Source organism: Eumetopias jubatus, unplaced genomic scaffold (assembly GCF_037043125.1).
Source record: "Eumetopias jubatus isolate StellerSeaLion01/CBP00866 unplaced genomic scaffold, mEumJub1_p1.0 scaffold_9, whole genome shotgun sequence".
Classification (NCBI taxonomy): domain Eukaryota; kingdom Metazoa; phylum Chordata; class Mammalia; order Carnivora; family Otariidae; genus Eumetopias; species Eumetopias jubatus.
Genome location: NW_028274815.1, coordinates 100,267,809 through 100,292,636, shown reverse-complemented (window position 1 = coordinate 100,292,636; position 24,828 = coordinate 100,267,809). Strand labels below are relative to the sequence as shown.

Genomic DNA, 24,828 nt, shown 5'->3' with positions numbered 1-24,828 from the left:
TTAATACTGTCAGAAAACCAAATCTAAAATGGCAATGGATATGACTGGCAAAAAAAAATCCTATCTTATATCATATGGGCAATAAGGCACACGTGGTTGGATTAGATTTTTCTTTAAATCTCTTTCTATGCTTACTTTATAACCATACAGAAATGAGGCTATGTGTTCTTGCAGAAAGTCTTATTGCAAACACGTGTGCATGTTTGTGTGCAATTTGTAAATTTAGCTTTAGGAAAGTGGAACAATAAAGTAGAATTGAATTTGTCTCCCACCCTTAAGAATTTCAGTAGAGTGCATTTGTGGAAACATAAGACCTATCAATGAAATCAGCACAGACTCTAATGGCGTTTCTGGTGTCTTCAAAAGATTGCCCCAAATGAAGGGTAAGGTGTCAAAATGGCAACTCCAAATAAGAGAAATGTGAGAAGAAGTTCAAGCAACAGAAACTATTTGGAGTAGATGATTTGAATGTCTTCCAAAACCTTCTAGAAGCACTAAACTCAAGCTCAGCCCTTTTATCTTTGACAAATACCACACCATGTATCTGCTTGTTATTTTGTGGTCCTGTTGTTCCTGTCAGCTTGTAAAATGGAACTCTGGTTTCAGTTGGGAGATGATACTGTGGTAATCTGTGGGCTCTGCTTGCCTCTGCATCCAGAGGAGCAGCTGTGCCTGACTGTGTGAGGCCACCCATGCCAGGGGTAACCACTGGCAGCTGGGCTGATGGAAAACAGTCCATACCAACAAACTGAGAATGTTCTTTTCAGATCTTTAGATTGGAACTTGAGCTTTTCTTTTAAAAGTTTTATGTCCACAGCACGTATCACAAAATAAATTACTAAACGAATTGCTTTGGGAGCTTCCACCATGATAGTAAGGTGGCTGAGAGTCATCATTCTTGATGAGACTCCAAGAAGCAGCTTCAGAAATTTTTTCCATCAGAGGGAGGTTGGGCAAACCCCAAAGTGTGTAACAGCCTGCAGACCTATACTAAATAGTTCTTAGACATAGCAGTAGGTGAAGTGAAAAGCATTCAATTTCAAGGAAGAAGAAAGATGGGGCACCTGGGTGGCTCATCCAACTCTTGATTTTGGCTCAGGGCATGATCTCAGAGTCCTGTGAGATTGAGCCCTGCATTAGCTCTGTGCTGGGCATGGAGCCTGCTTTGGATTCTCTCTCCCTCTGCACCCTCCGTCCCCTTCACCGGCTCCCTAATAAAAAAAAAAAAAAAAAAAGAGAGAGAAAGAGAGAGAGAGAAAAGAAAAGAAAAGAAAGAAGACTCTATCTTCTTTCAAATTAATCAGAGGGAAAGGAGGACCCTATTTAATGGAATTGTTTATCCCCACAGAGAAATATTTGTAGTGGAAATGCAAAATATAGTTTCTCTTCTCTGTTGAGGCTTCATCCTGCAGAGCTCTTTTTATCCTCCCATCAGAATACAAAGGAAAAACAACCAAAGGCAGCATCACAGAATGCAGGATTATTATTCCCTAATGGTTCAGAGTTCCTTTCTCACTTTTCTAGCTCAGGAGCTGAGCATCAGAACTCTCCTTTTACAGCATCCCTGGAATATCAACTCCTGATAGAATGAAAGGTGGTTTATGCCCCCAAAGCCTCAGAAGCTCTGAGAGGTCCCTGGGTGGGGGGTGAGGGTGGACAGTCCAAGGGATGGGAAACTCATAGGTCAAAACAAGAATTTTGGAGAAAGATAGGCCTAAGTTCAAAATGGAGTTCTGTCAATTACTGTCAGTGTGACCTAAGCAAATTACTGGGACTTCTGGCCCTCTGCTTACTCATTTGTAAAACAAAAATGATCATATCTACTCTGGGGTTGTTGGAAACATATAAAACAAGATAACTTTTGGGGTGAAGTATACTTAAATAATAGATATATAAAACAAGTAGAGCAAAATGCTAACAACTGTAAATATAGGTCGTGGGTGTTTTGGTGATTACTATATATTTCTTTCAATTTTTCTGTGTGTTTGAAAGCATCTTAATGAGGAGGGAGAGATTTAGAAGGGCAAATCTTTTCCATGAAAATACAGTGCTTGAGCCCACTACTTTTAGTTGCATCCCCAAATGTAGTCACATGGCCATTCTGAACCTCAAGAGATCCCTGAAAAATGTCTTTTTCATGGACCACTGTGAACCTAGCTAATATCCAAAAATTCTGTTCCTAAGGAAGAAGAGGAGGAGAGAGATTATAGCAAGGTCAGAATCTCAGTCACTCAAACATAAGTATTTATTGGCAGTTCCTGAATGCTAACTAATAAATGGTGACTATAACCAATATGGAAAGAAGGGGACAGCTGCCACTTCTCTGTCTCAGGGTGGAATGATCTCCCAAGTGTCATCCTTCCCTGGCTGACCCAGTGGTCTTACTTCTTCCAACCCAGTTTAGCTTGGTTTGCCTGTCTGTGGCAACATTTTACTCCACCCTCCATTGTGTATCCTTGATTCTCTCCAGGACCCCTCTCTGCAGAGCCCAGGGTTAGCTTTTGTAGAACATAGGGGTCTCTATTCTTCCCTACATTTAAGCTCAAAAATGCTTCCTTATGGCAGACTTTTCTTAAAACTTTCCAATGTTATTAACTCTTTGAAACCACTGCTGCATGAAGACAGCTGATTGTTCTATTATGGGTCCCAGATGAGGGAGTTCTGTTCTTTTCCTAGGTATTGCCTCCTTGGTGGGCATTCCCTGTGAGGCGATGCAGGGACTCGACCTCTGATTTCCATCCAGGGAACTCCCTCCACCTGCCTGTAGGAGAAGCATAGAGAAGGGGACCAGGAACCCTGAGAAAGAGCAAAACTTAAAGTTTGAGCAGAGCAGAAGGATCCTCCAAAACACCCTAAAAAAACCAAAACAACTAACAAACTGGGACTGGGCAGCCCCCAGTGGAGAAGAAGACCCAGCATGTGCTGTGTCTGAAAAGCCCAGAGAAAAATCATCCCAGAAAGACTGGTCAATGATATTTAATGCTGTCCAGCAGGCAATGAAGATAAGGACTGACCTCTGTCCCTTAGTTACCAGTGATTTTAATAAAGGGCCATGCCAGGGAGGGGCAGAAGTCCTGGTGAGGTGAAGATGACAGGGAGGCAAGGAAAGGGAGGCAGCAACTCTGAGGGATTCAGCAGCAAAAAGGAGGAGAGAATGGCAGTCCCACGGGTAACGTAGGGCCCTGGGAGGGGTTTTTATGATGAGAAAGCCTTGAGTGTGACCAAATGCTGAGAAGGAAAGAGGTGGAAGTTACTAACATAGAAGAGAGAAGTGACTGCCAGAGGAAGGTTGCCTAGAAGGGAAGATGAGGTAGAACCCAAACACCCAGAGGAGGGACTGGCCTTCAGTAGGATTCCTCCTGCATTGTGGCAAGAGGGCAGGCCTGTGCCATGGTTTGCCTGCAGTTCTTGCAGCAGAGTAGAACTGTTACCTCCCTTGATTCAGTTAACAGTCTCTCTTGAGTCAGTCTGCGATCACATCACATCAGCTTTTCCTGTGACACTGCTGTTTTTTTCTGGAGTTGATCAGCAAACAGCAGACTTTTTTTTTTTTTTTTTTTTTTTTTTTTTTTACGAGTTCCTGCTAAACAATGTTTTCTATATCCCACACTCATGGCTTTCTGAAACCAAGTTCAAGTCCTAACATTTATTTCCATGAAATATCGTTCTGTTAGATTTAGATCACGTTTCCAATTTGTCAAGATCTTTTTATATTTTAATTCAGCTCACAACATATCACTGACGTATTTCAGCCCTGTATCACCCATACATTAAAGTATCAGCTGCGTATCCATCCAAACAACTATCTTTAGCTTTATTTTATTTTCATTTCATCAACCACCCGCCCCACCCCAGCCCCACCACCCACTCGCAGAGACTGGAGGGAACAAGAATTAGACTGGATGCTTTGATGATAACTGATAAAACTTTTCGTCCTGAGGAGTCCTCCCAAATTGGATTAAGTGGATTCATTTGTGGTTTCCAGTGTTTATGTTTTAGAGAGAGAGGGATGTGAAAACTCTCACTCCCTCTATGTTCATTCTCACAAATAGATGGATACTGTCACTTTTCAAGGCTTGTCCATCTGGAATACATCACAAACACATTGCTGGGAAAGTAAAAGTTCCAGAAAGAGCCTCATTTTTCCCTGGAACTGTGAAATCGAGTGGTCTGTTTTTTTCCATGTTGTTGTAAATTCACAGGAGTGTAATATAAGCTACATTTTTAACCATTTGGGATAGCTTATGATTGAATAATGCTTCCTGCCAGACATGTTTTCCCTATATTTATCACTTTTCTCTCTAATTTGAGCAACAGCAATTGCTGATTATGGAAATGACTCCAATTGTTCAACCTCTCATAACCACATTTAGTCACCAAAAGCAATCTATCTGGTACTTTCAAAAGCTGTTAAACAAACAAGCAATTTATTCCTGCCTCCGTGTGAGCAACCAAGTAACACAGCCATGTTCTCTCTGCTCCTTGCCTTTGCTTTGGAACCACGAGTGCCTCTTCTAACATGAATCAAAAATCGGCTTGTTCCTAACCACTGCCTTTACAATCAGTAATTTGACTCAGTGGGCTTAATTCAAAGCAGGCACTCACATTCTTTAGACTGTTTGTCAGTCTTCCAAGAAATCAAGGAGAACAACAAAAACAAACAAGCACTGGCCCTAAATTAAACCAGAGAGGGAGGAGGAAACTTCAATGAATGATGAAGCCAAATAACAAAAAGAGTCAGGAGAAATAAACAGAAAATATTCCAAGGTTCCACCTGCCCTGGCCCCATGAGCCCCTCCTTTATCTTTCTTTCCTAGAGGAAATCAAAGTGTCTCCCAAGAACAATTAATAGTAGTAGCTTCCAGACTTCCACGGAGCCTGCTGGGTCCTCTCCTTTAGGCCTACAGCCAGCAGGTGAGTGCACCTGAGATCCCTGCAGGCAGACATGTCTAGTGATTTCTCTGCATCTCAGACAGCCAGCATCCCTGCAGAAATCTCTCCCCTTTGCTGAAATAAGGGAGATGAATTAATTCCCTTCTGAGTTAACTCTAGCTTGGCTCCCCGCAGCAACCACCTGTGCTGGGATAGACAGTCAGCAGCCTTCCTTGAAAACCAAATAATTTTTCTTCTAGGTGACCTGCTCAACTTTCTCTTGCCCCAGGCTTAAAAACCCAGGTCCAGTCTTTCATTTAACTTGCCTTGTGTGAATGGTTCAGGGCTCAACGAGATAATAGTGGGTTAGCATAGATCCAAATCCCAAACAAGGGTGTTCCTGGTAGATCTGATTTCATCTCCGATTTCTCAAATTTAAGTAGGCAAAAAAAAAAAAAAAAAGAAAAAAGAAAAAGAAAAAAGTTCTTTTTTTGAATACTATGACCAGATAGTTTACTTTTTTAAATTTCATTAAAAACTCTGAGATTTTAAGTGTGATCTCTAAGTCATCTCTCTCGAGTGTTTTTTTTTTTTTTTTAGATTAATTCATGAAAGATGAAACCTTTTCAAGGTATTCACGGATTTAGAATCCGAGGTACTCATGATTCATAGAAAATAACAAGTGTGTATTTATCCAGAGTTACAGTCTAGTATAGGCCTTAAGCGTGTTTGTTATAACAGTTACGTGCCTGCAACAGTGAAGTTGCCTGTTGAAATAAACTTTAAACAAGCCTCATTTCTTTTAAAGTCTGTAAGAACAAGAACCCTGTATTGTACTACTCCCTTGGTGAGCAATAAACATGAAATAGGGAATACAACTTTCCCACAATTTTTAGAAAAGATAGCCAATCATCCGTTTAAACTATAATGATATATAAAATCTTTCTTTGTTTTAATACTGATGAATCAAATCTGTACTGTGACATGGATTCCTTGTCTATTAGATTTGTGTATTGGGTGTTTAAGGAGCATATTGCCATTAGAAGCAAGGCAGTTATTTCCCATGATATTTTAAAAGTCCATTTCTGTATTACAGATTCCAATCTAGTGAAAATTAGATCTACTCTATTTAGATTTGGCATCCAACACTTGTTGGCCATGGCATGTGATGTAATTTTAAGCTGCTCATGTATAGTTGGAAGGAGATTGATTCATAGCAGTCTTCGCCTGAGACAAGCACAATTTAAACTAATTCCTATTGATCCAGAAACATTTAAGGTTGGTTTTGAAAATTCTCTGGAATAGAGAGCTTTAGATACATTTGAGCCATTTTGTTAAGCATTATTGTCATGTATATAAAAGCATGAAACTATTAATGCTTACACTTCTTTCCCTGGCATCTTTGTTAGTCACTGTTTACCTAAAGGCTAATTCCTGCTCCAGATGCTATGTCTGCCCAGCTGTTCTGAATATATGCTATTTGCAAATGGCAACATAAACAGCATATCCAGAACATTGTGCAGACTAGGACTTTGCTTATTGAGGCTAAGATACATTTAGTGTCGGGGATAATCTTTCAGTAAATTGTAACCAAGATAGATTTGAGGGAGTGGCAACAGGTATAGCAAAGGGCCTGTAAAACAGCCAAATGAAAAAAATATTTATCCTAGTATTTCCATATTAGCATCTGTTGTATGCTACAAATTGAATTCCCTATGAGTGTGCAATCACTGTGTGCAGAGTTTATAAGGATGTCTAATAATGCACATGCATTATTGAATAAGATCAAATTACATTAGATTCTTTAACCAAGTCTTTTAGCATCTAAAGGACTAGTTTCCTGATTGTAGGGTAGCCTTGTCAGACTGGTCAACTTAGAGTTTAGAAGAACTGGATTCCAGGTTCAAGAAATGTCTATGGCTACCCTGTGACATTAGACAAATCTCTCAATCTTTCCTAATCTTTTACTCTTCCTAGCCTCTCATTCATAGTATTGAAGATACTTATATTTTAAACGTCTTCATCCTTCCCCCCACCCTGCCCCAGAAAAAAATGCTTTATACACGGTCTAGGGCCATTTATTTCCCAACTTAACTCTTAACTCTCTTTAGATGTGTAGGCTCTTCCTTCCTTTTTTCCTTTTTTCTTCTTTCTTTCCTTCTTTAACTGCCTTGGATTCCTATGTTGATTAGAGAAAAATGCATGGCTTATTAGCTACCTCTAATTAACACAAGCACATCTAAGTGGGACTTCTAATGTGCAAGTCAAAGAATATTCTAGAACTCAGTCAATTGGTTTTTATATTCCAAATTATTTTATCATTATGTTTAGAAAACACTGGTGTTTGTCCTAATATACCCCTGAATGCTGCTAAAATATGCTACTGGATAGAAATTTGATTTATTAATTTTTTGGATCTTGACCTTTTGAAGTGCTCTTTGCTTCCTCAATCTAGTTTTTTTCAAGCCCCAGACAACACATTGGTATCCAGAGGGGAAGTGGCAAATATTCATAAACAGTGAACAGAACTGACTTTTATCAGCTTCAGTGGTACCAGCCTAAGAAAATTATCCATCTGGGCCAGGTAATCCGTCTTTCTGGAAAATCCCTAAGCAACATTCCTAATAACACAGTCACTGAGATAATTTCCTTTTATTGAATAATTTCCTCATTCAGTAAGGATTTTAAAAGCCTAAGGGTATTTTGAGCATATGGTTTAGGGACATCATCTTAAAACATGAACTATCAACAGAATTTCAATACAATCTAAGTAAAATGACTTACTTCCTAAGTGTTACAAATATAACAGGATATTTCTATAAGTGAGCAGTGTATTTCTACAAAAGCTTTTGCTTTTGAGTTAAAGTTAGGAGCTGGAGATTAAAAAAGTGTTTCGGCTCAGTTGGTTAAGCGACTGCCTTCGGCTCAGGCCATGATCCTGGAGTTCCGGGATCGAGTCCCACATCGGGCTCCCTGCTCAGTGGGGAGTCTGCTTCTCCCTCTGACCCTCTTCCCTCTCATGCTCTTTATCTCTCATTCTCTCTCTCTCAAATAAATAAAAATCTTAAAAAAAAAGTGTTTCCTTATTGTCTTATAGCAACTGGTGTATCCATTCTCCGTTACCAATGGACAATTCTCTCTTGCCCCAGTTGATTGTTCCTTTCATATGAAACAATTTCCTCCTACCTCGCTGACTGCTCCTTCCCAATCTCTTTTACTGGTTTGCACTTGTATTACTGTCCCCTTAATATTGAAGAGTGCTGGAGTTTAATCCTTGAATTCTTATCTATCAATATACATTCTTGGTAATCTCAGCTAGACTTGGGGCTTTATATGCTAATAAATCAGACATTTATATCCCATCTCAGACCTTTCCTCTGAATTATAGACTTGTACATCCAATGCCTACTCAGTATCTCCACTTGGATTTCTAATGAGCATTTAAAATATATCATCCCCAAGACAGAATTTCTTATTTACTACTGTATTGAGCCCCCCAGCATACACACATACACACTTTTCCCCCAGTTTTTCTCACCTTAGTTCATGGGAACCCCATCCTTCCATAGTTCAGGGCAAAATCTTTGGTGTACTCCTTGACTACCCTCTTCCTCTTACTTTCTATGTTGAGCCTCTCAGGAAATCTCATTGGTGCTACCTGAAAACATATATGGTATCTGACTAGCTCTCAACCACATTGCGTTACTTTGTCCACTCTGGTCCCCTCATCCCCATCATTGCCATCTCTCACTTATTTTACTGCTGCATTCTAGTTTTCTCCCTGCTTCAGACCTTGCCCTCCTGTAGCTTATGTGCAACATCGCAGCTGGAGTGATTATTTGAAAAAAAAAGTCAGATCCTGCCACTCCTCTGCTTTGAACCCTCTGTTGGCTCCCTGATCTCATTTAAGTGAAGTCAAGTCCTTGCAAAGTCCACCTCATCTCCTGCTGTTTTACTTCTCACCCATCCTCCCCAGCTTCATGGATCTTCTTATGCCTCCCTCCCCTGGAAGTCGCCTTCTCTCCTGCCCCCAGTTTTTTTCAAGTTTCTATGTAAACGTCATCTTTGTAAGGATGGCCTTCCATGACCACCCTACCTAAAATAGTGGCAATTGGACACTCCATATTCTCTTCCTTTCTTTATTTCTCTCTGTACTTCACTGCCATCAGACATACTACACATATCACTTACTTAGTTTATTGTCTGTCTTTCCCCCTGGAAGATGTGCTTTATAAGTATAGGGATTTTCCCTGTCATGTTCAGTACAGTATCCTCTAGAATATACCAAGTTGCCAATAAATATTACTTGAATGAATATTGCCATGGCGAATGATGTTCTCCGGGTTGACATGATAACCTAAGCCAACAATTCCTTCTCTATTGATTCTTTTGTGTATTTTTCCCCCTTCATTTCATTTGGAGATATGAATTATGGACAATCTGGCGGGAAATAAATAATCTGAAGAGTCAGAGCCAAGGAGAAGGGGGGGGTGATCGTCTCAGGCAGAACTAACTCTAGAGGGGCAACTGCAGGAGAGGCAACTATTTTCAATTTGCCATAGAATACCTTAAATTTCTCTAGGATGTGGTATTAACTCAAAGCTCCTCAGGAGGTAGGGATATCTGAGAATTATCTTGAACTCTGGGATGGCTCAGACAATTTTTTTTTTCTTGTGTATGTACTCTAGGGGTCTGTCTTGTCACAGTATCCAATATGGGTGACTCCATGGGCCTCCAGGGCCATGATGAATTACAGGCCATCCCTTCAGGGTTTCTTGAGCTGGGGGAGAAAGAGAATAATCTCCATAAAAGTAGAAAATTAGTCATCTTATTATCTGTCTCTTCCTTTTTTTCATCACTGCTCAGTTTGAGAAAAGATGACTACTTGTCATTTAAAAAAAATTGTTTCAACTTACAAACAAACCTTTTTGGGTCTTTTAAATTATATATATTGTGTGTCATGATGAGCTAATTTTCCTATAGATTGTATCTCTTTTCAAGTGCTATAAAAGTATTTTAAATTAGACCAAGGCCATTTTCAGTTTTTGTAAAATTGATTTATAATCAAAATCATGGTTTTTTTAGACAATTTAATCATATGATATAAAACCATAAAAAAAAAATCCTGCTACATGGAAGTGGAGTTCAAGCAATAACAAAGGGATAAGAATGATGTGATTCTGAATTAGGGAAGGGCAAATGAGGGCAAATGATTTATTTAAGATCTTTTGTAGAGATAAACAGACTAAATAATCACCCTTACATGTTAGTTGTTAGCACTTCATCTGAATCAGAACACTGTAGGAGTACAGAGCAGGGAGACTCAAGCAAATGTCCAGTTGGTGCTGTCTCTAAATCCTCCTTCAACATACACTAGCACCTGGACTGTGAAATCTGAGGCCTAATCTCTGATCTGAAGAGACACAGATGAAAGCAAAAATTCCACAATCACCCATTCTGTTCTCTGCTTGTCACAATTTACTACCATTAAAACACATGTTAAAAGCATCGGAAGGCAGAAAGGAAGGCTACAGATCTAATAAGCATCATCAGCCTGGAATATGCTTTGTATTTCCAATTGCCTTGCCTCCTCAGGCTCTGATATTTAAAGGTTGGGTTAGATACCTCTCCTTCTGTAAATAATGTGTTGGCATAACCTTTTTTTTTTTTTATTCACTTCTCATGATGCAGGTGGTTAGAACTAGGCAATGCTTGTCATTTACGGCCATCTTTAGAGAAAATCTGTTTCCACATTCTGTATTCACCAGAGGATAATCTCTTCTGGGTTTTTCCTTTTGCCCTTTTGATATATGAGAGTTGACAGCTCTGGTTGAACTTTTATGCCCATTTCCAAATGCGTTCCTTATACTTTTTTAGTCTTCTGTAATGTAACATTGTAGTGCTACGGGGTAATAAACCCAGGAAAATGAAAACGCACCTTACTTGCTTACTGCTGTAGACTGATCATAGTTTCAAAGAAATTAGCCCCACATAGGGGTTATACATAATGATTATTTTATCCATTATGCCTTAGCACAAGGATGCTGTTGTGTAATGAAAAATCAAGGGAATTTTTTGAAGGGACGACTTAATCATCAAAGAGCTAGATTTTTAAAGGCCATTACATGTTTCTGTCTCTTTCTATTGGTTCTACATGAGTCATCATCTTTACAAAGGAAAATGACATTTCCTCCATTGGAAGTTGGCAGGTTACACATAGAAGGCTTAACTTGTAAGGTTCTCTGCACGTGAGACTCTTGAACTGTTCTATTCCTCAGAAACCCTGGTCATTTATAGATTTGTGATTCATAGCATGGAATGTGCTTTGCCAATCTTCCTTCTGTACAGAGTGTGACAACATTCTCTGCTGGCTCGGTATGACCTTTTACATTTATTGTACAGCAATATTTGTATTTGAATATGTACCTTAAACTCTGAACTTGATGTCTTAGTGCACCTCACTGGAAGAGATGCAAAGGGAGAGATACATGACAGGATTTATCAACTGCCTGATTCACAGGGGCTTAACAAAATGTGTTCCTGACAGCTCCGGCAAGTCTAATGGCCATGGCTTTGGGGACAGATAATTATGGGTCCCAATGTTGTTTTTGTGGTGTACTAATGAATTTGGGCACGCTATTTGGCTTTTTACATGGTTATTGAGAAAATGAAACAAATAACATATCTGAATCAATAAGACACCTGGGACAAAGTAGCCTCTTGGTGGTGGTTAGTTTTCTTTTTCCCATTCTTTTCTATCCCCTTCTTCACTACTCTGCCTGAATTTAGAGTTTTCTATAGGTAGTGCTGAGACATTTTTCACTGTTTTTGTTAACTGAGAAGTGTTTGAAGCAGATTTTTTTTTAAATAGGAAGCAATATGTTTAAATGCTCATGCAGCCCCAGAAAATTATATGAAAAAGTCAAACTCACTGTAGCCATGCCAAAGAGATCACTTGAATGAATAGAAATGAGAGTGGAATATTATAAGAGGATGAAATTAGAGCCAGTGCAGACTGATGGATATGATTTCAACTCTTTCGATTGACATGAGTATTTTTCTTCCTTAGGAGGAAAAAAAAAAAGGTTCCAGCTTGTTTCTTGTGTTTGTCATCTATATGTAGGCTAGAAAAAGGAAAAAAAAAAAAAAAAAGACAAAGGCAGCGACTAATTATAAAAATTTACTTGAAAAGTTCTGAATGCCTCAAGAAATAAAATTAACTTCACAGCTTTACCAGATTGGCAATAATTATATTGGATTTTTGTGATTCCAGTGAATATGGATTTCAACAAAACATACTTTGCATTATTGTGGGGGGAAAAAACCCTCCTAGTATTCAATTTCTTGGCTATTTATCACTATATATGAAACTATATGTATATAGTTTTTAGTAGAATCCTGTCTTCTACCCATTTAAAACTTTCCCAACATATACTGAGGGTGGATCTTAAGACAGTGTCTTCTCCAAAAGCTTTGTTCAAGGTGAAAGGAAAAAGAAATACGTTGTTAAGGCTGGCTATGCTAGATGGCAGAGGTTCAAGAAGGAAAGAAAAGGAAGACTATAGCATAAATAGTATGTTATCAAGGTTCTTGGTTGCATACTACAGAATCCATCCTATTTAGATTATGAAGAGAACAATATAGCCAAGGATGACATAACTCAAAAAAAAAAAAAAAAAAGAAGGTCAATCACTACACTGTCCAAGCAGAAACAACATTGCTGCTACTACCCACATCTTGACATGTGACAATAAGGTCTAGGTGCCAGAAACTCAAGCATAACTCCTCAGAAGAGCTAGTCATGATGCTTGCCAAAAAGGCATCCTTTCATGAATCTGATAATTTATGTTGTTTGCTTTCATCTTCAGGTTTCACACAGTTGATTCTGCTTCAGGGATCCATATTACATGCCAGCCCTGAGAAGAAATATGGTTTTAGTTCTTTGTCTTCTGTAGTATAGCTGTGAAAGTATGTGGGAAAGTAAGTTGGAACAGGTGCTTATTGAACCACTTGTCAGTATCTGCCACTAATGGGACTGGGCTGAAAAGTATTACAGGTGTTGTAATTATCAGTGCATTTAGCTATTGTCATTATTTTTAAAAATTTAAGCACAGACTGAACTGAGACTTACTAAGTCAGCAATCTGTAAGGACTAGAACTATTTACTTAGCTTTGCCCACTCTTCATCTTGGATACTAGAATTTTGACTAAAATAGATAGGTAGAATTCACCAACTCCAGAAATCCATGTGTAGCCATATCTTTTGTAAAATATTTTGTAATTCAGAACTTTATGAAAATGATAGAAGTATTATAAAAGGTCAGAAGTGAGTGAACCATTCCTTTGGAAAGAGAACTACATATTAATTGCATTTCATATTAATTTAAGTGTAAATATACAAAACAAACCATGGGTATACAGTGGATTCAGATAGTAAATTCTAGTTTCACTTTATTAAGGAATAGCTGAAAGAATATTTCCATTTTGTTCTGTTCTAGACTCAACCTTGCCCAAGTTCTATAAATCATTTTTAAAACATTGGCTATTTTTACTCTACATTGGCTGATATTCGAGAGTCACTTTCTTTTTTCAGGAGCTCTATTGGTATTTGCAGAAAATAATTGTTATTTTCTTATGCACTTGTTCAAAATTGTCTTTGAGGTACCCAGATTTTATCACAATATGTAGTCAACTCTGCAAAATTCTGGTGGTCAGCTTTACTTGTCAACCCAGGAATGGCTGGAGATTGCTGTTGTCCCCAGACCCCTTTAATCTGAGTCTACTTTTTTTTTTTTTAATTGATTTATTTATTGGAGGGGGAGGGGGCAGAGGGAGAGCACACAGGAGAGAGGGGGAAGGGGCAAAGGGAGAGGGAGCAAGCAGACTCATGCTGAGCATGGAGCCCAGGCAGGTTTCGATCTCATGACCATGAGATCATGGCCTGAGCCAAAACGAAGGGTTAGAGGCTTAACCGACCGAGCTACCCAGGTGCCCCAAATCTGAGTCTATTCTTATTACAGTGTGTTGCATTTTTTGTGTTGGACCCGTAACAACCCCCTCCCCCCGCCCCTGCCACCGCCGACAAAAACAAAAGCAAATTGGGTTTCCTAGGTTGAGCAGAAACACTGATGTTATGCTAAAGTCTGGGTACCATGCATCTTCATACACCAGCTGCAGGATCTCAGCGGTGTTGCTACTTCACCATTTTATGCCTACCATTCATTCCATAAGATCCAGAGATAGTTTGGCTGTGTGATAATGTAGGTACAGAATTAGCATTCTGTCCTCACAGGCTCACAGCCTTTCCGAGTAGCCAAACCTTAAAAAACCCTGGTAATCACCTACCTAAGTGTTTCTATTCATTTGTAAACAAACTTCTGAAGCACTTTTCAAAAAGGGGGGAGGGATTTAGAGATACAGGTAAATCCTTAATTAGGATTTAGAATTTACCAAGAATAAAAGCCTTAAAAGGTAGTGAATTGAAAGATATTTTTAGTTCTAGGAGGTATCTAAGGGATACCTAATCCAACTTCCAGGAAACATAAGCAAGGAGTAGTTAAGTGATTTAGCCAAGATCACATAGCTAGTTAGTATCAAAGCTAAGATTAAGACTCAGGTCCCCTGCCTGCCTGGCTGGGAATGTTTTGGAGGTACTTAAATGGTAAGTCTGCACCCTTCTCCCCCTATACGAAGCATGCATGTAAGACCACATGCTGGGAGGGGCCACACTCTGAAGGATGTCTGTATGAAACAACCAGGAAAAAAATCAACATAAAATAGGGGCCACATTCTCACATCCCTTCTCAAATTCACTGGAGTTTCTCTATTTTGTGACAAAACTGTATTGAAGTATGCACAATAAATGACACCAGCATTATTTTCACATCTAGAAATACCTTGAGAGCACTTTTCCTGTTTTAAATAACTAGCCACAACCAACTATAGTAATTGCTTACACTTAAAGCATGATTTGCTCTGTTCCTGTATCCTCTTAGGGGAAAAAGTAAGGGAATTTTATGAAGGAGTTTAAAATGAGAGAAATTAATTTTTACATGTCAGTAAATACTTTTTTAAAAAAATATAAAAATGCATTTTAGTGACAATCATTGTAGTCATTACATTTCTCATTTTCACAAATATGTTGTCAAGGTACAATAATTTCCCATCAGTATATAAAAAGCCATATTTGAGTTCTCAGGTCTTTACTTGAATAGGGAAAAATGAGAAGTTGGGATTAGTGATATTTATAGCAGATGTGGGGTTCTGAGCACAGATTCTGGAATATCACTATCCATGTTCAAATCCAGATCTTCCATTTCTGAGCTGTGAGATCCTGGGCAAGTTAACTTGCATTCTCTTCACCTCAGTGTTTTCATCTGTAAAGCACCTAACTTTCAGCAGTGTTGGGAGATAGAGATGATGCATGTCAGGTGTGTGCTATGTGCCTTGCTCAGAGTTAATATCAGTGTTAGAATTCTACATGTGTAGTTTCTATTCATATTGTTTTAGTTCAAATGATATTTATGGAGGAGCTACCATGTCCCAGGCACTGTTCTAGGCCCTGGAGACACAGACATGACAGACAAAGTATTTATTTAGGATCCTGAATATTTTCTAATTCCAGATAAAAATTAGAAAGCAAACAGAAAATGTGCATTCATACACACAAAACATGATTTTCTTTAAGAAATTTCGTGATCAGTTTTGGGAGACTTAGTAAAAAGTTTTAAGTGAAATCCAAATAATTTTTTAAAAGTAAACATAAGTGAATACATTCCACACAGCTTCCAATTATTATTAAATTCTTTTTTTTAAGATTTTATTTATTTGAAAGAGAGATAGAGAGCACAAGTAGGCAGATAGGCAGGCAGAGGGAGAGGGAGAAGCAGGCTCCCTGCTGAGCAGGGAGACCAATGAGGGACTGGATCCCAGGGCCCTGGGATCATGACCCGAGCTGAAGGCAGCCGCTTTACCGACTGAGCCACCCAGGTGCCCCAATTATTATTAAATTCTTACTAAATACACCAAAGAGCTGAACAAACAGAATAAACCATGTACACCTGGAATGGAATAAAGGAAGCAGTGTGGAGAAAGGTCCTGGAACTGGTTTTGCCTCTGATTCTGGGAAGGAGAGGACCAGGCATGGGCACAATCCTTATACGACCTTCCCCACTCCCTTGAGAGAGTTCTTGTTATGGACTCTGCAGATATTGTCCAGAATGAAGACTTTTTAATTTAGAGACATTGTTCCTGCAAATGGAAATGAGCTAAAGAAAAGAGCCATGACACTGACTTTCAGCTAAGCAGGAGGCAGGCCCTGGGCAGAGGCGGAGTACAAACCTTAACCTTTAGCATTCCTCAGCTCTGGTTCCCTCTTCTCTCCATTGCTACCTCGCCTTCCCTCCCTTCTTATGCATCACATAAAACCTTTGAAAAGTCATCCATCTCCCTTCCTTAAACATAGATGTCCATACATACACCTTCATTCGTATATTTTCAAATTTGAAATGATCCTGAATGGTCAATTAAAGTTGAAGGATAAAGAGCAGAGAGAATGATAAGAAAGATGGAAGATGCAACTGTAATTTCTGGCCACTTTAAGACATGATGCCAGTGTTTATTCCTTTTATACAAACATAATTGTTGAGATTTTCAAATAAATATTAACAGAATAGAGTAGTTTTCGGAGAAAAAATTCTAACATGACTGCCTTCCTTCTTTGTCCTTCATGGAGAATCATCAGAGTTGTCAACCTCATGCTTCATGGCTTTTGAAACCTTGAACTTTAACAATAACAACAATAAAATTATCCATGCCAGAAATTACTGTCCTTTTTGGATAAGTTTGAAGTCTTTTTTTTTTTTTTTAAGTTTAAAGTCTTATTCAGTTTTCTTACAATCCTGTAAACAGATAACACACTATCGTTATCTGTGGCAACAAGGATACAGCTGGCATGGATAATTAAAACACTAACATTGGCTCCTCCAAACCATGTTCTCTGCATCTTAGCACAGGAATAGAGCATTAGAATTTTTAACCACTTGGGGCGCCTGGGTGGTTCAGCTGGATGAGCATCTGCCTTCGGCTCAGGTCGTGATCCCAGGGTCCTGGGATCGAGCTCACATCGGGCTCCCTGCTCAGCAGGGAGCTTGCTTCTCCCTCTCCCTCTGCCTGCCGCTCCCCCTTCTTGTGCTCTCTCTCTCTCCCTCTCTGTGTCAAATAAATAAAAAAATCTTTAAAAAAAAAAAGGAATTTTTATCCACTAAGATATTTTTCAAAGTTTCTATTGGTATACGTGGTTTAATGTCTCACAATTAATTAATCAATTTATTTATTTATTCAGAAGTCATTAGTCTTTAAAGAAAAGAAATAAAAATGTATATTGTTTTAATCTTTTTAAAGTTTTTATTTAAATTCAATTAGCCAAGGTATAATACATCATTGGTTTTTGATATCATGTTCAATGATTCAACAGTTCAGTATAATGTATCGCCCTTTGTAGACAAAACTAACTTCTACAAAAAAATACCTAGCCATTTAAAAGTATCCTTGCTATTTATAGAAGAAAAATAATATAAGCTACTTTTCTTTATTAAAGATGCTTGTTTTCTATGAAATTTGCACAATGGAGATGTGAATTTTTATTTTATTTATTTAAAACATTTATATATTTATTTTGTGCTAAGGATTGTTTTAAATGCTATATAAGTGGTAACTCCTTCAGTCCCCATAACCTATGAGAGAGGTATTATTATTATTATTATTACTATTATTTACATTTTACCATTAAGAAAACAGCTCAGGAGCTCAAGAGAGGATAAACAACTTGTCTGTGGTAGTACCACTGGTAAGTGGCAGAGCCAGGAATCAAATCCAGCTCATCTGGCCCCCAGAATTTCTTCTTGTGACCACTATGCCCTGCTGCTCCTTGTGGCATATTGAAGGGTCGCCAAGGCAGAAGAGCTCAGATATGTATCCAGTGAAGCAGACATCTGTCTGCCCTTCTGGCTCCTCCAGGATGTCAACATTCCCCATAAAATGGACGTAAACCTCTGATGAGACAGGATGTGTACAGAAAACCATGGGACCAACACCTGATTCTAAACACATATTGAGGCAATATAATGGGGCCATATTCTCATTAGCTTTTTTTTTAAAACAACTCCTAAGCCATAACCCTCACTACCTTCATCAGCCTGTCTCCCCACTAGATTAGCTGTCCATATCAATCATGGTGGAAGTGCAAAGTGCTGAAAAAGCGGTAGAGGGAGGAGGAGGTGACTAGGGATGCAGTCAGTAGAGGTCCCAGTGTGAGAGTGTGTCTGTGGGATGGGGGGTTGGAGTGGGGGACCAGGGCATGGTGGGTGGAGGTGGGGCTGGGGAAGCAGACCAGGTAAGGGCTGGGAGGGGGGTGGAGGTAGTGAGTGAGTGAAGGCAGTGGAAGAAAAGGTAGGAGGTGGTGAGCAGGTCAAGGGGAATGAGGAGGAGGTAATGGCTGTAGTTGTAGGGCAGAGTTGCCTCATTTGGGCCTCTGAAGATGAATTGTTCCTGCCTTGTATGGAATGCTTCCTTTCATAATTAGTTCTGATTCACATACACACACACAAAACGTTCTTGTGAATAAAGAGGACTCAGACCATCCCCTCTTACGTTATCAAAACAAAGACGTACTTTAATCCCAATCAGAACTGCTGCCCTGACTCTGGCCCAGTTTGGAGTAGGAAAACCATTTGGTTACAGTGTTTTGACAATCGGCTTCCAGTCAGTAATAAGGAGCTTTTTAATTAGCATCAACATCCTGGTTTTCTGTGGGCACTACAACAATGTGCTGCTTTTTCTTACTCTTGGAGGCTGCCAGATGCTCACTTATTACCTATCACTAAATATCTGATATTAATCATTGATATGCTTTTAAAATAAGTTCATCATATACATTAAAGGTCATAGGACTTACGATGGCTTGTTTGCAATAACCAGTTGTTAAGACTTACATGGAGTTTGAAACACGAAAAGAGTGGACTTTTTTTTCCCCCTGATAAGATATTTGATGTTTGAGTGTGCTCTGAGGATATGATCTTAACAAAACCCAAACCAAACAGAAACAGAATTTGTGGTCGGGGAGAGAATTCTTTTCAAAAATATTCTTTCTCTCATGATATGTTACAGATCAAATGGCTTCAGAGCCGTTGTTTGGTCAGCACTGAGGACAGTTTCAAATATTAATGTAGAATGACACATGTGTGCTGGAAATCACTCTGTGCCCCTGAATGTAATTTTTTAAACAGCTTATTGTAGGCTAGGGCTTGACTTCTGACTGAATATTACATTTAGATTTATGCATATGAGCCTCGAATTTTAAGAAAGAGCAGAAAACTATTTTGTTTGCTTCTGAAGGTGCAAACTTTTGGCTATATGTTTGCATCGTGCCTTCTATCCAGACTTCTTTAATAGGTGAAATCATTTGCAAAGAAGGACAGCTATTTCCTTGCCAGGGTGTAATCCAGTGTGGGGGTTCTCTAAATGCTAATTAATTCCAACCTCAACTACTTCACCTGCTGCTTCAAAGGCTGGCAGCTTGTATTCATCACCTGAATGACAGCTGTTTCTAACCTCTTTTCCCTGAAAAGAAAGAAATTAAATAAACCTTTTGCATGCTAATCACTGACATTCCGAAATGACAGTTGAAAAGTGCTTCAGTGTGCATGTAAGGCGGGCTTGAATTGAAAGATTTTGTCTGCAGCCACCAACGGTTGAATTTTGACTAGATATTTTCAAAACGTAGAGGGTGGCAGGCAACCGACGAGACAGTATTAGCACAAGTGAGGATGTTGATAAGATGAATCATTAAAACAGGCTTTAAGTATATTAAATGTCTACATTTAAGCAAGTTGAACGATATACATTTTTTTTAATTCAAGTTGTGTAGGCTTTGTCAAAGCAACTTAATACATTTTTTTTTTTCTTTTTTTACCCATTGGATTTTTCAATTAGCAATCATCGCGCCTCGGATAAACCTCATTGGCTACAATACTGCCACTGCGCAAAGCTTACCCATTGGATTTTTATCTGAGTCAATATTGCTTGTACAAACAGCAAGTGTTTTACAAGCTGTTTTTCCTTTAGGGTTCGTTCAGTCTATTTAATTGTCTCATAATAATGACTGCTATCATATTGTTTCCCAGTCACAGGGTTGTCCTTTGTCAAAATGGATTTAGTTTTCTACCATAATTTCAATTTTTACTTTTTACAATCATGACTAGAGTTCAGGGCATTTGACTGAGAGTAAGTAGTACACAGAGAATATCTTCTCATACAATAAACATGCCCCAGTATAGTTTTGGGCAGGCTTATTTAACCTTCATGAAGGACCAACATCTAGATATTAGTAATGGATTATGTCTCTTGATTTATTTAAAGATGACCCTTAATATCATCCTCTGCATGTTTCTGACTTTCTAATGAGGTCCCACATGGTATTGTTCAGTTATAGTTTATGTACAGAGTATATGTACTTCATCAACTTAAGTTGCTTTAATGAAGCCTACTTTTTTATTTTTGTTTGTTTTGAGAGAGAGAGTGAGAGAGAACACAGGAGCAGGGGGGAGGGGCAGAAGGAGAAGGAGAGAGAAAATCTTTAGCAGGCTCCATGCCCAGCTCAGAACCCTACTTGGGGCTCGATCTCATGATCCTGAGATCAGCACCTGAGCCAAAATCAAGGGTCAGATGCTTAACCCACGGAGCCACCCAGGTGCCTGGAAGCCTACTTTTTGATACAGAAAGTCTGTTGTAATGCTATTATCATTCAGTTATTTTACTACAGTAAAATTGACCTCAGTTGGTGCACAGTTGTATGAATTAATACATATGTAGATTTCTATAACCACTGTCACAATCAGAATATAGAACACTTCTATCATCCCCCAAGACACCCCTCTGTGTGATCCCTTTGTAGTGATATGCTCCCCTCAGCCCTAACTCCTGGTGATCACTGCGAAGGTATTTTGTTCATATTAAGATACAAAGAAGAAGATGAAGAGGAAGAAGGGAGGAGGAAAAGTGTTTTAAAAAATGGGCGGAGGGAAGGAGAAGTGAGGAGAGAGAGAGGGAGAAAGGAAACTTAGGGATGCAACCCAGCAAAGTGTTCATTCAACTCTAATCAGGGATTTTATGCATGCACTAAGATGATCTGTTGTCACCTTGGCATCATTCCCACCTTCCTGGGCTCTAATGCAGGGGAGAAATTGAGAAACACTTACCCCAGGATCCTCTTTCCTTTATGGTTCAGATTCCAGACTGCCAGTTAGAAGAACTGATGTGGAAACTGGGAAGCAGAAATGGAGCCCCCCGATGTGTGGGCAGATGTGGGATTCCTGGTGGCTTAGTGGCTTGAGAACCACTAACTTCACTGCTGTAGACTGTAATCACTGGTGGGAAATTTCTAGGGACTTTCCAGAACAGCTTCCCCATAAGCCTTTGCGAACCACCACTTCGGTATGTCAGGGTGAGGTCTCCAGCGCACCTCCTTGTCTTTCTGGTGGCAGCTTCCCAGAACTTCCACAGTGACTCTCCTTACCTATCCACTCCAGCTTGCCCATCATTTGTGGAAAGCCTACTTCCCATATTAAACTCATGGTTCCTGGAATATCTAAGAGCAGCTTTGTTTTTGTGCCCAAACCCAGATTACTGCACAGTTTTAAAGGGCAATGTATTTGTGGCCCGCATTTAAAAATTGGGAGATTTCTCTTTGAAGTCCTCGCTGCCATTTTTCCTTTGAAAAATCAAAAGGTGAGGAAGAACTCGACCAGCATTCATTCTTGCCTGAAGACATTTGTGCAGAGCTGAGGAGTAGCTCCTCCTTTTAAAAAAGATATGATTCTCCACTTCACCACCCAGCCCCGTCTTTGCATTTGTGCCCCTGCCCCTCTAAATAATATCACTGTAGTCTAAGAAAAGGGATTTAATTTAATAAATATATGAAAATCTTACCAATTACAGCATTGTTTCCTAGGAACTCTTGGGTGTATGGAGATGTATAAGACAAACCCAATGTGTTTAAAGAACTTGGAGGAGAAAGTAAAGGGCATAGAAGCTAGAATATGACTGTCATATCATAACAAAATATATGGAATGACTTTTTTGTAAAGGAAAGTAAACTCAGTAGCTAGCTGTTTGGGTATTTTTAATTATCGAAATAGATTTTTCAGATTGATTTTTATGGCAGTTTCACTTGTTATTAATGCTCCAGTTATTATTGATGAATTTTATCTGCATTTCATTAGGAATTTCATAAAATGTAAACTTAGTAAATGTTATGGGATATGTTTTTCCAAGTAAGCAAATTCGCAATATATATTCATTTAGAATATTTTTTCTGTTAATCACCATCTTTTCCTTTTATATCTAAATACAAATATATGTGCATATTTTAATAAAAAGTTATATTTCAGAAAAATTTGAGCTTAAATTTCCCCCCCAAATATTGTGCAGAATACTCTGTTTAAATACTCTTTTTAAATTATTAGGTTAATTAATTCTATGTTAACTCATTCTATATATATTGTAACCTTTTCTCTGCTTGATGTTACATAAATCTTATAGCATATAATTTTTGAAGCAGGATTTTTACTTTATATTAGAGTTTTTTAATATGCTGAAATAAAAATATAGTAATAAGCCATTGATCAATGTAAGATTAACATCTGTTGATACTTGTTTCCTCTGGGTAAAAGTAGACCTCAGTTTATTAATGTAGAATAAAGAATGTAAGAGCTTCATAGTGACAGACAATAGCATACTCCATATAGTAATTCATAGAAACTCCCTTTTAGAGTTTGTGGTTTGGGTTTTGTTTTGTTTTGTTTTTAAATTCACTTATATCTCTTTTTTGGAAGAGGAAAGAGATCCAAATTTATATTCTCCCCCAGTTGCTGATAAAAGTATGAGCAGTATATACTCTGGTGTGTGTGTGTGTGTGTGTGTGTGTGTGTGTGTGTGTGTGTATTATAGATGATAGATAGATAGATAGATAGATAGATAGATAGATAGATAGATAGATAGATTTTTGCTGGAGACAAAGAGGACACTTATTTGGGTAACTCAAAAACTACATGTTTGATCCTTTCCAGATGGCCATATATCTGGCCGCCAGATCCTTGGTTCAGCCCATTCCCTGTCTCCTAAATACCCCTTTGTGCTTTTCTAAGAGTAGAGCACATCTTAGGGTTGGTGGGAGTTCCTTGTTAGAGCAGGTCCCGGTTTCATTGAGCAAGCTCGGAAATAGTCTCTGGAGTCCTACAGAAAAAGTTCACATAATTCAACAAATGCACCTCTTTAAAAGATGCATTTTGCTCTATGAGGATGCATCTTTTTTCCTTACGGAGGATCAAGGTGGAGTGATTAGGATAGTTGGGAAGGCTTGCATGGATTCAGTTTCTGGCTCTATCATTAACTGGCAACATGCCCTTGGTATGCTCTGCAAATTCCCTAATGCTCAGTTTACTTCACGTAAATGGAGTCACCAGCCGTACCTACCTCACAAGGTGGTGATTCATGTAAAGGGTTTAGCACTGTATTTAATTCACAATAAGTGGGTAGCAAGCAGTGACTGATGGTAATAATATGTATTGGTGCTAAGGTATTTGTGCCAAAACAGTGGTTCTCAAATTTGAATGTGCATTAGAATCATCTGGAGGGCTTATTAAAGCACAGATCTCTGGGGCCCACCTGCAGAATTCTGATTCAGTAGATCTGGGTGAGACCCTAGAATTTGCATTTCTAAGTCATTCTCAGGTAATGCTGTTGCTGCTGGCCCTGCTGACCACACTTTCAGAACCACAGAACCAGACGCTTATACTCCAGACTATTCCTTTTGGGTAGTTTGGTTGTGTAATAGACTGAAGTATCAGAAGGATTAAATTCTTCAGCCTTTGGGCAGTGTTTCTAAAACCATGATCCCAGTGGTCCAGTGCTGACTCAGTGTCTATTTATCAAGGTTCAACAAAATTGAAATCCCTGTATTTATTTACATCTCTCTCAGATATGTAGGGGAACCCACATATAAAGCATTCAATATCTCATCAACACTTTCTGTCCTGCTTTTCACGTCCTGAACCTTCAAGGAGCAGCTCACCCACCTACCCCAGAGCAACTCCCCCGGGACATCATAGGGCTGTCATTAGGTTGCCTCAATCTAGCTCTCCTTTGGCACAGAGCACCTGTCGCAACCCCCATGCCCCTACCACTGCTAATTGCAGTTCTTTGGGGCAGTGATTTTATTTTGCTCTGACTACTCTTCAGGAGAGAATCTTTTTCCTTGAATTTTGTCAGAGGAGGGTTTGGAGTATGCTAAACAGACAATGGACAAATAATTAAAGGGGATGGGGAACGGCTGTGAACTAAATATTTCATTCCCTCACACTTAATTGAAAATGCCACCTTCGCTTTGGTGGCATTATTTCAATCAGCTTTTTCACTAGATGTGGACCCTGCTCAAACACCATTTGCTTATTTTGTCTTTGAAGATGGGTGACATCTATCACTCGTCATTTGTGACAGGCCTTTGCCAAGTGCTTTGCATACAACATCTCCTTTTATCTTTCTAGTGAGTCTATGGCCTCAGAAATAGGGTGACAAAGGTATTCACAGTAGAAAGATTTTGACTGTTCCCAGGAGCTCTAATGGAAACATAGACCCATCCTCTGATGTCTTGCTGGTGCCCTCTGTCATTTGACCCTGTGACTCTGAAACACACAGAATCAGCCTGCCCGGGCACAGAACAGGGCAGAGGATCATAGAGAATGCACTGGGGTAGCAGACAGAGGACAAAGAATGATGAGTACCTAAATGAAAATTTAAGAAACTAAGGCTTTATGACATTAGGTACTTTGCCCAAAGTAGAACTTTTACTAAGAAATAGAACCGGGATTTGAACTCAGAGCCATTTGACTCAAATGGTAG

At 39.0% G+C, this 24,828-nt stretch overlaps 1 protein-coding gene and 1 pseudogene across 2 annotated transcripts in view; one reads left to right on the top strand and one right to left on the bottom strand.

Moving 5' to 3' along the window:
• Positions 1–24,828, top strand: part of MACROD2 (mono-ADP ribosylhydrolase 2) — a 2,087,069-nt gene that overhangs the window by 955,612 nt on the left and 1,106,629 nt on the right. The gene's annotated exons all lie outside the window — the stretch shown is intronic.
• On the bottom strand, positions 19,845–19,920 carry LOC114216439 (U4 spliceosomal RNA; annotated as a pseudogene).